Source organism: Protopterus annectens, chromosome 1.part2 (genome assembly GCF_019279795.1).
Source record: "Protopterus annectens isolate FY-2018-M chromosome 1.part2, PAN1.0, whole genome shotgun sequence".
Taxonomy (NCBI): Eukaryota; Metazoa; Chordata; order Ceratodontiformes; family Protopteridae; genus Protopterus; species Protopterus annectens.
The window spans coordinates 166,483,114-166,498,391 of NC_056727.1; the positions used below are offsets into that span (position 1 = coordinate 166,483,114).

Sequence of the window (15,278 nt, forward strand, 5' to 3'; positions counted from 1 at the left end):
ATGGAGATTTTCAGCCACTGGGACTAACTTTGCTGTGACCTGTTTGCCTCCTTACATGAACAAGTGCAGTGGTTACTTTGCCCTCATCTCTTCACAGGGACAGTTACTGAGAGATGCTTTAAAATGCACTTGGCCCCTGGTCTCTTCTATGTTTTCCAACCTATATCTTTCTTGACAAAATTCATACAGAAAGCCACAAAGTGCAATTCCAAGGTCTTCTCAAAAGCAGTCAGCCAAAAAGACCTATTAAAGTAAATGTTGAAGATTTTCTGTTTGGGCCTGTCAAACGGACTAGACCCCTTTTTTGTTCCCCTCCCATCTGTGTTGGAATTTCTTTTAGAACTGTTTCACTAAGGATTTAGTTTCTCTACCATTAAAGTTCAAGTGGCTGCCATATCAGATTTTCACATAGGCCATATGACACTTCCATTGCTTCTCTATATCTAAAGCTTTCTTCAATGAAGCCTTTTTGCTGAGGCCACCAGTTCCAGACCCAGTTCTTCTGACATGTCACAATTTTACTTCATTGACTCAGAAACCCTTTGAGCCAGCAGCATCAGCCATTAAAGTATATTTCTTGGAAAACAGTTTTCCTAATTGCCATTACATCTACTAAGTTAATTTCTGAATTACAAATGCTCTCATGAAAGCCAGCTTTTCTCATTTTCCATCAAGTGCCATTTAGAACAAATCCTACCATTCTCCCAAAGATCTCATCTGATGCAAATGTGAATCAATCCATTGATTTGTCAGTATTTTTTTTCCAAATTTCTGTAACAAAGGCCAACATACGCTTCATACTAAATGTTCACACAGAGATCAGATTCTACTTCCACCGTATCAAAGATATCAAAAAATCAGGTAAACTGTTTTCCTCCTTTTCCAAACTAAAACTGGGAAGTCATATGTCAAAAATTATGATTTCTAAGTAGCTTTCAGACTGTATTTCTTTTGTATGTAAAACATGAGGATTGTGTCTGCACTCCAAACCAGAAGCTAATGCTACCTCTACAGCAATCATAATTAAAAAAAAGTTCCTATTGATGATATTTACACAGCAGCAACTTGGTCGACGGTTCATACATTTATATCTCATTACAAATTGGATGTGCAGTCTAGGTCTCATGCATCCTTTGGCTGCATCATTCTCAGGAATGTCCTTCCTTGATACCATCAAGCTCCTTTTAGGCAGCTTGGCAATCTGCCCAAACATTCAATCGGATGAAAGTAAGCAACATTGGATATGAAAGTTATGTACTTAACATAACAATAGACCCGTGTTATCTCTTTTCCATCCAGTTCAACATCCCTCCACCCTTCCTCCTTCAAAATTGCCATCTGCAAAATTGTGGTATTTGGACAGGCCTCGACCAAGACCCTTTCTGCTTGAGGTCCCATTTCCAGGCTTGGAGTACTTAGTACGCTGTTAATTTTATTCTCCTGAAGCTTTTATACTTATCAAATATAGTTTTTTTTACTCTATGGTTGCTAAGGGTCAGGAAATTCTATCTGATGTAATTTAGCTAGAAGGAGGGAATTATTGAGATGCCTGAGGTCAGATCCAATAGAATTTGACAACCCATTTGTAGAACTGGATGAAAATGAGATAGCATGAGTCGTTCTTCCTCTGCAGGGAATAATTGCCCAAAACCCAACGTTAAAGACATGGTTACCTCCTTCTAACCAGTCTCATTTCACCCTGGTACCACATGTTTCTTTTAGTCATTCTTTACTTTTGTTGGACAATTTGAACCTTTTTTTTTCCACTTTCCATTACCATGATTTTTATGCCTTTCTTTGAATACCCCTTTCTCCATTTCACCTCTCTGTAAATGCATTCTGGTTCTGAGCCGAGTTCATTGCTTTAATTCACAACTGCCTGTGTTCTAAACTTGTTCTGATTAGGAAGCAAACATGAAGTCCTGCATCACCATATATGTGGCAAGCACTGGCAAACTGTTGTATACTTATGTACTATCTTGCTAAAGTCTAAGAATTAACTTCTGTTGTTAGCCATTTAGTCTGTTAAGTATGACAAGTTTGCTTCTCCTGTTAAGTAAATAAATATAAATTAAATGTTTGTACTATTAATAATAATAATAATAATAATATTTCAATAATGTGTTACTGGTACAAAGTAAAGCCTTTGCGCTCTGCTTCAGCTGTAGGACACAAATGAAGCGGTATGTCAGAATATTTCTTTAACTTTACTGAGTAGTGTTTTCCTTTGTATAGTAAAAGTGCATAACTGATTGCATTTGTTTTAGCAGTATTACTCTCCTGTGTATTTAGAAGTTGTATCTTCTAGACTGGGGCTAGTAGGCTAGCCAGTTTCATTCCTAGTACCTGCGTTGCCTGGATGGAGACCGCTTGCCTTGTAAAGTATTATGTTCTGCCTGTAGGTTTCCAAGGTGTCGAGCATATTGCCTGGTGTTCAAGGTGAGTACACTTTTAGTTGTTTAGAATGGGTCGGTCATTCAGTTAGTCAGTCAAGGAAGTCGTATTTTGTTTCTGTAACCTAACGTCTTGGTATGCTATTGTGAGCCTTACCCTTCTTTCGGGACTTTGGTTAGTTGAATGTCGACTGGCTTTTTATGATCAACCTCTGTCAGCTTTCCAAACCTTTGTATGTTTAAGAGCTTGCATGGGTCTGTATGTTTATATCGTTCTGCTTTCTGATAATGTTAGACCTTTACATTCCAATTACTTCTTAATTATCAGCAGATATTTTTGATTTTTTGATTTTTTTGTGAGTCACTGGAAGTTACTAAGTGATTTCTAGAGTAAGTGTGTTTACTTGGATTCATTAAGTAGTATTCCCAAGTTGTATGTTATTACTTGGGTTAATTGGACCAGATGTTTTGATCAGGGTTATAGGTTCATAGGTTCTTACTAGGCTATCTGCCCTAGGGCATTTATAAGCCTAGCCAGAGTGTGTTTGGCTTTCGCCACCCCTTGGAATGAGTATACTGTGCCCATTTTAAGGTTTAGTTTACTGTGCCTCTGTCTAGCAGTGACACAGAAGTGACTCCCGGGGTAAACCTATGATTTCCCATCCACTCGTCAAGATTTCTCTTGAAGAGAGTCAGTGAGGGGCTCTGCCTAACATGGACTGGGATTTTATTCCAGAGTGAAGGGAGCCTCTGGGTTATGAATCTGTCCCTCCAGCATGTCCTATTTATTTCTGTGCTGAGGTTCAAATTTCTCGCTCGCGTAGCTCTGGTGGATTTGGATTTTCTGAGGTGGAGCATGTCTATTAATACCGGGTTGGACATGGCCTTGTACGTCAGGCATAGATCGCCTCTGAGTAGGCGGTATGATACTGAGTAGAGCTGGAGTTTCTTCAGCCGGGCAGCATATGGCATATGTTTGAGTCCCTTGATCCTCTTGGTGAGGTACTTTTGGGGTCTTTCCAATTGCTGCAGGTGTCGGGTAAGGTACATCCCAAATGGGGCATTGTACTCAATTATGGGCCTGATGAGGGAAGAGTAAAGGGGCACAATGACCTCTCCCGATCTAGATGTGAATCCCTTCATGATACAGTGGGTAATATAGAAGGTCTTTCTAACCACTTTGGCAATGTGAGTGTCAAATGAGAGGTTACTGTCAACTTGGCTCCCTAGGTCCCTAATTACTTCTTCCGTACTTAATGGATTACCACCTATGTGGTAATTTGTGGGCACTTTGTTTTTCCCAAAGGGTATGACTATACACTTTTTGGCGTTTAGTTTAAGGCCATGGCTCTGGCACCAGTTTTCCGTTTCTATGAGACCCTTTTGAAGGATGCTTGTGTCCGCTGGAGAATCAATTATGGCGCCCAGTTTGCAGTCATCTGCGAACTTGGTCAGCCACAATCCTCCCATGTTAGCCTGTACTTCAGAAAAATAAATACTGAAAAAGAGAGGTCCCAGGACTGAGCCCTGTGGGACGCCACTTGTGACTGGTTTAGAGTCTGACATGGCTCCAGCAGTTCTGACCTTGTGGGTTCTGTCCTTGAACCAGTTTGCAACCCATCTTATGACATAGGGGTTTATACTTAAGCTGGAGAGCTTGTCTATGATGCCCGAGTGGGGTATTGTGTCGAAGGCTTTTGCAAGGTCAAGGTAGGCTGTGTGAACTACCTTACCCTAGTCAATGGCCTTTGTGACTGTTTCAAAGAAGTTGACCAGGTTCAAGAGGCAGGATCTGCCCTTAACAAAGCCGAATTGGGTAGGATCCAGTGTCTGTAGGTCCCCAATGTCTTTGTTTATGAGTTCCATAATGATTTTCTCCATAGCTTTGCAGACCAGGCTTGTCAAGCTTATGGGGCGGTAGTTTCCAGGGTCCGTAGAAGCATCTCCTTTGTAGAGTGGGACCACTGTTGCTGTACACCATTATTTGGGTACATATCCTGTAGTAAGGCTGAGATTAAACAGCTGCCTTATGTGTGGGTTTAGCTCTTCTTGGAGTTCATGTAGCACACAACCCGGGACACCGTTTGGTCCCATTGATGCTGTGTTTTTAGCTTTGGAGAGGGCGGCCCTCACCTGGGCATCTGAGATGTCAGGGAGGCAACACTCTGCTGGGATAGATATTTGTCCCTTTGGGGGGGGGGGAGAAAAATTTGCACTGAACCTGTCTGCTAGTATGTTGGCAATGTCTGTGGGTTCAGTGTATTTTTTGTCATTCTGGACTAACTCTGAGCATATCTGGGAGTTTCCACTCAGGTTTCTAACATAACTAAAGAAAGCCTTGTGATTATCTTTAGTGTCTTGTGCAATTTTTCTCTCAAAGTTGGCCTTGGATGATTTTATGAGTGATAGTAGTTTTTGCTAGTACTGATCAGAGATGCCTTCCCTTTTAGGGATTTTGCTCTGTCATGTAGTAGCTTCCTCCTTCTGTTGTATAGCTTATTAATGGCTGGTGTCCACTAGACAGGACACCTGCCTTTGGGGGAATGGGACTTGGTTTTATTTGGGATTGCATGATCCATGCATTCATGTAGGTGTTCATAGAATGCGTTTATAAAGGATTCAGCAGAATGGGCTGTGGTTTCCACTGGCCCGGGGGCGTTGAAGCATTCCACTTCGGTCTTGAGAAGTGTGAAGTCAGCTTTTGAGAAGTTCTTCACTGTGGTCTTCTGTGCTGGGGGTGGGGGTGGGATGTGGATTTCCAGGGAGATTAATTTATGGTCCAATCTTACCAAAGAGGGTATACTTCAGGTATGGAGCATTGTGTCCCCATGTTTGTGATGATCAGGTCTAATATGTTTTCCCCTCTTGTGAGAGAGGTGACTAGTTGTTCCATATCATTTGAGTTTATGAATTCTAGGAACCTTTGGGCTAGGGTATTGGGGCTTGAGTAATGCTCCCAGTCTATGTTTGGGTAGTTGAAGTCCCCCAATATGATGGTGTTTGGAGGGACCTTCATATTCTCCAGTGTCTTTAGGAAGGCCGAGTGGGGGTCCTGAGTTTGAGAGGGTGGTCTGTAGCATGCTACAAACTGGAGGGCAGTTTTGCCCACTGTTAGTTGCACATGGATGGCCTCCAATGCTTCGTGCATTGCCACTAACCTGGAGGTGTGGGTATGCTTGATGAATATGGATACTCCCCCTCCTTTTGTGGTTTGGTCCAAGTTCTGGGGCCGAAAAGCATGATATGAGGTATAACCTGGTAGTGCTGGGGTGCTCTCTGGAGCCTTGAACCAGGTTTCTGTCACTGCACAGACATCAATGTTCTCCGTACTGAGGAAGGCTTCGAGAGCATGCATCTTGAAGTTTAGACTTCTGGCATTGAGCAGCATTACCCTTAGATGTTCTTCATTCATCTTCCCTGCAGCACTCCTAACTATGGGTAGTCTGCCAGTCAGTCGAATAATACAGAAATACCATGGTGACGTCGGTCCAGAGCGCGCGTCACTGGCGTCAGAGGCGTTACTATGCTATCGCATGACCCGATCATCCTCAGCAGTTTTTTGCCGCATGGTCGATTTGCAGAAAATTTTTTAGTGTGGGTTGGCGTTCTGAAAAGTTTCTGAAGTCAGAGTTCGGGCCGAAATCAAAGTTCTAAAGTACCCCCGTTGGGATTATTTGGGTTTTTCTTCCCAATAGGACTGCAGCAGTGTGGATCCTCGAACATCTACATTTATGGTAGGTACAAAACTGTACTTTTCTTTTTACTTGTGTTTTTTAGGGAGGTGGGTTTGTCTTTTGAGCCTTGCCTAAAAAAGGCACTATGGGGGTGGCAAGAGCCTTTGCCAATATCCGAAAGCCCAGGGATGACAGGTACAAGCCGTACCTTGTGAAGCAGCGTGGCTTGTCGAGCATGTCATCCCAAGCAGACAGACATTGGATCCCCTTAGAATGACACCAATACTTAAGCCAATTGTTAAAATTGATCATTTTGTCTTTGTACTGTGGCATCATTCTTGGTGAGGCTAAGATGCTGCTCAAGGTCAGGGTCATACCGGCCTGGGCTACATAATCAGAGAGCTCCTCTATGTCTCTTTTCATGTAGTCCAGGGAGGTACGTCTCAAGTCATTCACACCAGCATGGACAATGATTGAGTCATATTTGTACCTGCTTTGGAGTGACTTGAGTGCTTGTGTTATGTGGCGGAGTCTAGCGCCTGACAGGCAGCTTACTGTGACCTTTTCCTTGTTCAGCCTGGTAGCGGGACATCAGTGTGTCTGACTATAGAGTCACCTATTACAAGTGTGTCGGGTATGTTGTTTAGCCTTAAGGGCTGTGACTGTTTGGCACACTGACTTTGTGAATTATGTGTTGCATCTGTTTTGTTTTGAGGTAGTGGTTGCTTGGATGTCTGCTTTGGAGGTCTCTGTTGCTTTGGTAGATTTTTATTTAGAGCCTCCGAGTATGTTTTTATGTGTTTATGTGTTTGGTTTGCAGTTGTGGTAGGTCTATGTGAGACTGGATTTGTGGTGTGTGTGGTTTCCTTCTCTTCCTGACTGGTTATGCCAGTACTGAGTCGAGAGAGCTCAGCCTCCAGTTTGGCTATATGGTTGCATCTCTCACATATATTTGTATTTGTTGGGAGGAGGAGAGGGTTATCTGTGTACATGAGGCAGTTGTAACATTGCTTCAAGATTCCCAGATTCACCAGCTGAATTGGAGAGGAAGCCAGTAACTGTCCCTTCGACATGCCAGAATAGTATAAGGAACTGCTATGAAACTGAATCAGAAAGGACCTATAGGGGATTGGGTACTCAAGGGATTTTAGGAGGATGGTAGTGCTTTTTTTAGTTTAAAAGTGCTTACCTTATACAAAAATGCCTATAAGAGCAAGTGCAGGGTTTTTAGATTGAGAATAGCATGCTTAGCTTGAGAATTAGAGCAGTTCCAAGGGAAAAAATGAAGAGCAGACTTTGTGGAGCCGGGGGAATAGTTTAAACCTGATTAAGCGGCGCTGCCCGATGTGCTATGCGCAAAGTTGCACAAAAGCGTGCTAAAGCAGGCTTTATAGCAGGGGGTTAGAAAGAGCTAGGAAATGGTCCAAAACGGCCAATAAGCTGCAAGTTACTGGGCTGGAACCACTCCTTTAAGGACAGATAGGCTGCTCAGAGCTCCCCACTCCCACTGGTGAACAAAGAAGCTTCCTCCATTCGTCCTTGATGTTGCAGGAATATATATTATGTAATGCCCTGGGATGAGACTGAAATAAGTCAAATGGATCAGTGTGTACCCCAGTTAACACATTTAATATAAAATAAATATTCTGCTCAAGCATGTGCTACTGTTTTTTCATGCCTGTTAAAAAATCTAGTTCAGTTTCAGAATGAATGTAGCTTAAGGAGTAAAGCTGTGGGTTAAGAAGGGTCCCAGTCAGACTATAACTGCAAATATTCATTCACAATTTAAAGACATTTACTTACCATTGTGTATCCATTTCATTAAGACCTAAGCTGATAGGGAAATCATTTTCTGATTCTGTAGGCTTACAAATTGTCCCATGAGGCAAATGGGAGTGTATTTGCTATACACATTGCTTGATATGATCATAGAAAATATTAACAAAACTCCAATAGTATACAAAGCACATAGGTTATATATTTTCATGAGGAAAAACATTCTAAGAAGACCAGGACAAAGCATTTATTGTTTGGCCAAATACCACAGAAATAGGCACTAGAATTCACACAAGGGGTAATGTATGACTTTTGGTGTTTTGCTATTCCACCATGATCTAATTTAGTATGAACTAGTGTAATCCAGGTCTGTAATTTGATTTCTTTCATTGGCTGTTTCAGCAACTCTTTCCATGGGGCTTGCTTCATGGGGGTAGAGTTTAGATGGTTTGTAGCAGTGTCACTGGGTTTTGACCTAAAGTTAGAAGAAACCAGAGTGTTCTGTAATCCTTTTTAAAAGATGCATGATATAAGAAGACCCTTTACAGTACAGATGTGTACGTATTTGAAGGTCTCTGTCGTACATGTTATATGTAGGTATGGGGTTCAAGGTTCTGATTAGGAAGCAAACATGAAGTTTTGCAGCATGTATTTTATTACTGCAGACACTGTCAAAGTGTCAACAGGACTGTTGTAGAAATTGTTTACAGAACCCGATATATAAAGTGTTACTGTTGCAGAAATTAAAGATGTGATAGAGATATAGCTGTCAGGCAGATGTCAGACCTTCAGGCCAGTTTATGTCAGCAGTGGGATAGCCCAGTGGGCACAAGACTTTGCAACAGTGGCAGTAAGAATAAATCAGAGTGTACAGGCTGTAGATATGGTAGCGGCATTTTGCCATTTAAGTGGTCCAACTGTTGCCATTAAGCCACAGATCTGTTGTTGTCAATCTTCATTCTTGACAAATGGGACTCTGTTCCGAACCCTCGGAACTGGCGCGGCCGTTGTACAGCTTGTGCCAGCCAAAAACGCTTGCGCTAAGACTAATGCCCCTCTCTCCATTACCCCAGATCTCATTTGCCACTCTGATAACAAGACGCGTCAGCCGATACTGTCTAGCTAAGTGTTTTAATTTCTTCTGTTTTTCTGTATATTTTCTCTGTTTTATAGAGAACTTTATTTCCCCTTTCTGTTGTATTATTTAGTGTGGTGTGTTTGCGTTTAAATCATCTCTACCCTTTTTACCGTATGGTATTTTTATTACAATTGTTGGTAATCCCCCCCCCTTTCCCTTTTACCTCTCAGTAATCTGTTTGGTACCATCGCTGGTATTTTCTTTTCTGATTACCTTTACAGATATTTCTCCCTACCGTTGTTGGTAGGTTTTTCTTTCCTGTCCTTTCGAGTGTGTGTGTCTGTGTGTGTCTGTGTCTGTCTCTGTGTGTGTCTGTGTGTGTGATTTCTTTAAAATGACAGAGAAGCCAAAAGGCACATTTCGGTTTAAGCAGTGCCAAGATTGTGGAGGAAAGATGCCCAACTCTGACGGGCATCTTTCCTGTGTATATTGCTTGGGTGCCCCCCATCTGGAAACTAATTGTAATATCTGCCAAGGTTTTAGTTCTAATACCTTGGCAGAGCACCGAAATAAGCTGATTTTAAAGGGGTTATTAAAATACTCCTTTGAAGAAGCCCTCTCTAAGCCAGAGTCTTCTAAACTCGAGTAAAAAAAGAGAACTCATTCAGTGCTGAGCTCACCATTGACACCGGACTCCAAAAGACATAAGTCTCCGTTTCCTTCAACCTCTTCGGAATCGAACAGTAAGGTCCCAAAACTTGTGAAACAGCCTTCAGCACCAATAGTCACGACCTCCTCGGTACTGACAGTTTCTGCACCAATCTTGACAATCTCAGCACCAACCTTGACAGTGTCAGCACTGACAGTTTCATCGGCACCGGCCTCTATAACCCCCCACTCTGTTCCGACTTCTCCATCTGCTCCGCAGCATATGGTGCCGAAGCTCAAAGCATTTGTACCTCCCAGAACAAGATACTCCCCTTCCATAGATCCTCTTTTTGGGTCAACTCCCCAGTCCATTCATGAGTAGGCCTGAGTCTCCCTTGGGGATGTCGGTCCGATCAACCAGAAGTCTTTCTGAGATAGATGTGGTGAAATTAGCTTTTGGTGGCCAGGGGTCTTCTCCTGCATCAGCTCAGACCTCTCCTGCACCAGCTCAGACCTCCCTCCCTCTCAAACTTGAGGTCTGTTCTTCCAGGACTTCTACTTATATTCCTCTTCCAACCCCCTTTTAGGTTCAGAGCCTGGCACTTCAGTTACCCCAGTTCCAGCTGGTATGGTGCAGACAGAAGCTCCTCCTCCGCTACCTGGATCGGCTTTGATGTCTTCATCTCCCTTGGAACCGATAGACTCACAGAGCCATAGTTTGGCTGTCAGTTCAGAGGGCTTCGGTTCAGTACCAATTATTTCTTCAGGGCTGTCTTTGGCTCTCGAAACCTTGGCAGTTTTGGACTCTTCCCCGGATCTGGTTTTGGAGAGCGGTCCTCCAGAGCAGGGTTTGACCCCGGTTCCGAGGTTCTCTTTCTCGGTTATGGGCTCCCATCCTTTTTTTTGGTGGGTCTGCCTTCCAGATCATGGAGAGAGCTTTAGCCTCAGCACGCTCTCAGCTGGTCCCCTTCTACTTCGGAGTGTCCCATATTTGTACCTTCTGGACCTCAGCTGTCACCATCTCTCACGTCGGGACAGCAGGCACCGAAACAGCAAGATATCCTTGTCCAGGGCCCCTCTTCTTCAGAGCCTTCCTTAGAGATCCCCACTGAGGAACCACCCATAAGAAGACTTGCAAAAAGAAGCATCTCGATTCTCCAGAAGAATCTGTCATGGAAGACGCAGACTGCGATGAAGGGGAGGGTTCCCCCCGTTTACCCCCTGAAGATGTCTCATTTGGAGACATCCTGGCAATCTTAAAACAGAGGGGTGATTGGAAGTCCACAAACCCATCCTCAGAAGAATCTGTGCTCTTGCAGGCGTGCTCTTGCAGGCTTTCGGTGCTCTCCCATCTACTTCCTGGGTGACCCCACCCACTGACTACCTTATCGCACAGCAGGCGTGGAAGGCTCCTGATTCCATAGAGCTGATTCCCTGGAGGTTTGACAAAATCTTTTCAGCTCTAAAAGACAACCGATGTTGGGGAAAGGGTTTAGCAGTAGATGCCATGATGTGGTGGCGGCAGATACCAAAAAGGAACTTGCCGAGGAGAGTTCCACTGTCTACCCTCCTAAACAACAGTCTCGGACGATGGACAGGTTTGGGTAGTGGGTCTTTGCATCATCGACCTTCGCTCTTAGGTCCTTGAATTTCATGGCACACTTTACTAGACTCCAAAGGGATTTCATAAAGGAGCTATCAGATACTCTCGCCGGAGCTCTGTCTGACAAGGTGCGGGATAAAGTTGCCTCTCAGCTTGCCACCCTGGAGTTTATATCGATCTCGTCCATGCGGCTCATCACTCATGTCATCAAAGGAATGACTAGAACAGCGGGTTCAGACATTGCCATAAGGCATCACACCTGGATGTGCTTGTGTGACTTTGCAGAACCTTTTAAGTCTTCCTTAGTCACTGTTCGTATTGACAGGTCTTCCTTGTTTGGCTCCAAAGTCAGAGACACACTAGCCAGGTGTAAAAAAGATGGAAAGACCCTTTCTGCCATGGGCATTTATTTCTCTACTCCTCAGTGATCCTACTCTAGGACTCAGAAGAGTGGAAGAATATGGTTCAAAAAGACCCAAGGGCCTTTTCAAGACACACTTGGTGAATACTCCCCTCGGGCAGAGGGAGGAGTTCAAGCGGAAGACACCCACCCCGTGGCAGAGGAGGTCTGCGGAATCAGGGCTCCAAGAGATTCCTTCTCTGGGGAGCCCTGCCAGTGCTCCTGAATGGAGGCTCGATTGCTTACATCTGGAAGCAGTTAGGAGGAAGGTTTTCACTGCACCACTCAGCTGATAACTTCGGATACTTGGGTGCAGAGAGTTATCACTAGAGGTTACCATTTTCCCTTTACTCTCTTTCAAAAGGTCCCAAAAAGAGTCCCCGATGTTCCATGCAGGCAGAGGGACCAAGCAGCCATAGACATTCAAAAGCTGCTAGAAAAGAGGATCGTCCAAGAATTCCTACTAGACCAAAGAGGATCCAGATTTTACGCAAGATTCTTTTTAGTACCAAAAAAGACAGGGGATTGGAGACCATTTTTAGAGCTCAGCGTTCTGAACAATTTTGTTCAGCAAACAAAATTCCGGATGATCATGGTTCAGTCTGTCCTTCCTTTCTAAAAGAGAATGATTGGATGTGCTCTATAGACCTTCATGACGCATATTACCACATAAAGATGGACAAATGCTCCAGAAAGGTTCTCTGCTTCCAGCTGGGAGCCTGTCATTTCCAATTCAGAGTGCTGCCCTTCAGGCTCATCACAGCCCACAGGGTGTTCACCAAATGCATGGCAGCAGTAACAGCTAACTTTTGGTGAAGTGTTCCCATACCTGGATGACTGGCTCCTCACTGCCCCAACCAGACGTCTACTGCTTCAAACCACAGACTTCATTTGGAGCCTTTTCCAGTCTTTGGTAATTACGATCAACAGAGAGAAATCACAGCTGACTCCAACACAAAGACCTAAAATTTATAGGAGCATGCCTCAATACGATTTCTTGTGTAGCCTCTCTCCCTCTACACAGACTACAAAAATTAAGATCACAAGTACAAGTAATCATTTCCAAAAACAAGGTTAATGTTTTTTCTCTTTCTGCAAGCTCGGGGTTCTATGGCAACTACTATAACTTTAGTGCCCCGTCAAGGTATCACATGAGGCTGCTTCAATGACTCTTAGTGACACAATGGTCGATACTGATACTGTTAACAAATCACTGCAAGAAGGATCTATCCTGGTGGATGAAGTCAGAGGAAAATCTATGGGGCCACACCTTCGCTAATTCTCTGCCTACTGCCGTAGTGACCAAGCATGCTTCCCAGATTGGGGGGGGGGGCATTATCTGGGAGGAACAGCTCCAGGCACTTGGTCCTTACAAGAGGCCAATTTGCACATCAGTGTCCTAGAATTGAGGGCAGTGCTTCTAGTGTTGCAAGCCTTTCAGTCTGTCCTTCCTTTGGGGACGGTTGCAATCCAAACAGACAACATGTCAGTAGTCTGGTACATTGACAAGCAAGGTGGAACCAGATCCCTACCCTCTATGTCAGGAAGCTCTCAGGGTATGGCAATTGGCTATCGCTTTCAACCACTTTCTAATAGCAATGCATATCCTGGGAAGCTCCAACATGATAGCAGACAAACTGAGCAGATGCATCCTCCTGCCTCACGAGTGGTCTCTAAATCCCAAGGTGGCGATAAAAATTTTTTATCACTGGGGCCAGCCTTGCTGCTGTCTTTTTGCCTCCCCAGTAAATAACAAAATGCAGCAGTTACTTTTGTCCTAATTCCCCCACACTGGGAGTCCCCGAGAGATGCACTCCTCTACGATTGGCCCCCGGGACTTCTTTATGCCTTTCCTCCATTCTCTGTCATTCCCCTATTCTTGAAGAATGCCCAAAGATTGAGAAGCAAAGTGATAGTCATTGCACTCTATTGGCCCCATCAGGTCTGGTTCCCCTTCCTTTGGCCTCACCTGATTCATCATCCTTGGATTCTGGACCCAGATTCAGACCTGCTGTCTCACCTGCAGGGATATGTGCATCCCAACTTTCACAATCTCAAGCTGACAGCTGGGTGCCTCCAGTTCCATTAATTGCCAGACAGAGCAAATTACCTTCCCCAGTACAAAAAAAATCCTCCTAGCTTCTCATAAACCATCCACCAGGAAACTTTTGTCTTAGCAAATGGAATAGATTCTCAATCTGGGCTAGTACAAATAATTTAGATATTTTTTCAGCCCCTGTTGACAAGGTGTTGGAATTTCTGGTTTCCCTTTCTGAACTAGGAGCTTCTGCTTCCATCATCAAAGTCCAATTAGCAACCATTTCCAGTTTCCACAATGGGTTTGATGTTCATCCCTTGATTTCCCATCGATTATGTAAAACCTTTCTTAAAGGCGCTTTATGTCTAAAGTCCCCATTCAAGGATCCTACAGCTGCATGGGATTTGACCTTAGTATTGCAATCCTTAGTCCTTCAGCCCTTTGAGCCAGCAGCTACTTGCGATCTCATATGCCTATCATATGCCTATCATGGAAAACTCTCTATCTGGTGGCCATTACTTAAGCCAGGAGAGTTTCTGAATTGCAGGCCTTATGTGTGAAACACTCTTATATGATTTTTCATAAGGATAGGGTGTCATTAAGAACCATTCCTTCTTTTCTACCTAAAGTGGTTTCAGAATCTAATATCAACCAGACTGTAGATTAGCCAGTCTTTCCAAATTTTTCAAATAAAGGTGAATACTGCTTGCATCTTTTAGATGTTCACAGACAGTTACGTTTCTGTCTGGACAGAAACAAATCATCTAGAAAATTAGATCAATTATTTGTGTCCTTTTCGGGTTCAACTTTGGGGTAAACCTTTGCTCAAAAGTTGTCTTATCAAAATGGCTTAGGGATTGTGTAACCTTCATTTGCAGGCATAATAACCTATAGTTGCCTGCGCCTGTTAAAGCGCATTCCACCAGATCTGTATCCACTTCAGCCGTTTTCCACTCCAATGCTTCCATGGAAGAAATATGTGAAGTCACAGTGTGGACCAGTCCCCATACCTTTATCACTCGTTACAAATTGGATAAGGCCTCCAGGGGAAAAGCATCTTTTGGCTCTGTGTTGCTCAGGAATATTCTTCCTTAGGGCCACCCATGACCTAAAGTAGCTGGGGACTCTGTCTCATTCATCAAGAATGAATGAAGATTGGCAACATCAGATAAAGAAGTTAAGTCCTTACCATAACATTCTGTCTGTGTTGTCGATCTTCATTCATTCTTGACATCCCATCCTCCTGCCCCCTCCGAAGGACTTCTGGAGGTTTGGACTTTTGTTTTTGGGAGGATTTTAGGTTTCACCTTAGACAGGGCTTCTGTTATCCTTGTATACTTGGCTGTAAACTTGATCTTAGGTAATGGAGAGAGGGGCATTATGGAGAGAGCCTTAGCTCAAGAGGTTTTTTTGGCTTGCGCAAGCTGTATAATGGCTAAGCCGGTTCCACAACACAGATGGAACGTTATGGTAAGAACATAACTTTTTTTCTTTCTTGTGAGGGAAGTGAAAACCATGCTAGATCATGAGTTGACTAATTTAAGGCAATTCCAGGACATTCAGCAACAGAACTAAGAATCTAAGAATTTTCCCACCAGCCCACCCTGTTCTTAAACTAAGTATACCTCTTGTTATCCTCCCCTTATGGTAATTTGATGGCATAATTTC

General features: G+C 43.6%; 1 protein-coding gene across 1 annotated transcript in view; it reads left to right on the top strand.

The window, feature by feature from the left end:
• The window catches only part of PPP2R5A (protein phosphatase 2 regulatory subunit B'alpha), a gene marked incomplete in the record, with an annotated part of 2,279,188 nt that overhangs the window by 1,907,869 nt on the left and 356,041 nt on the right, over window positions 1-15,278 (top strand).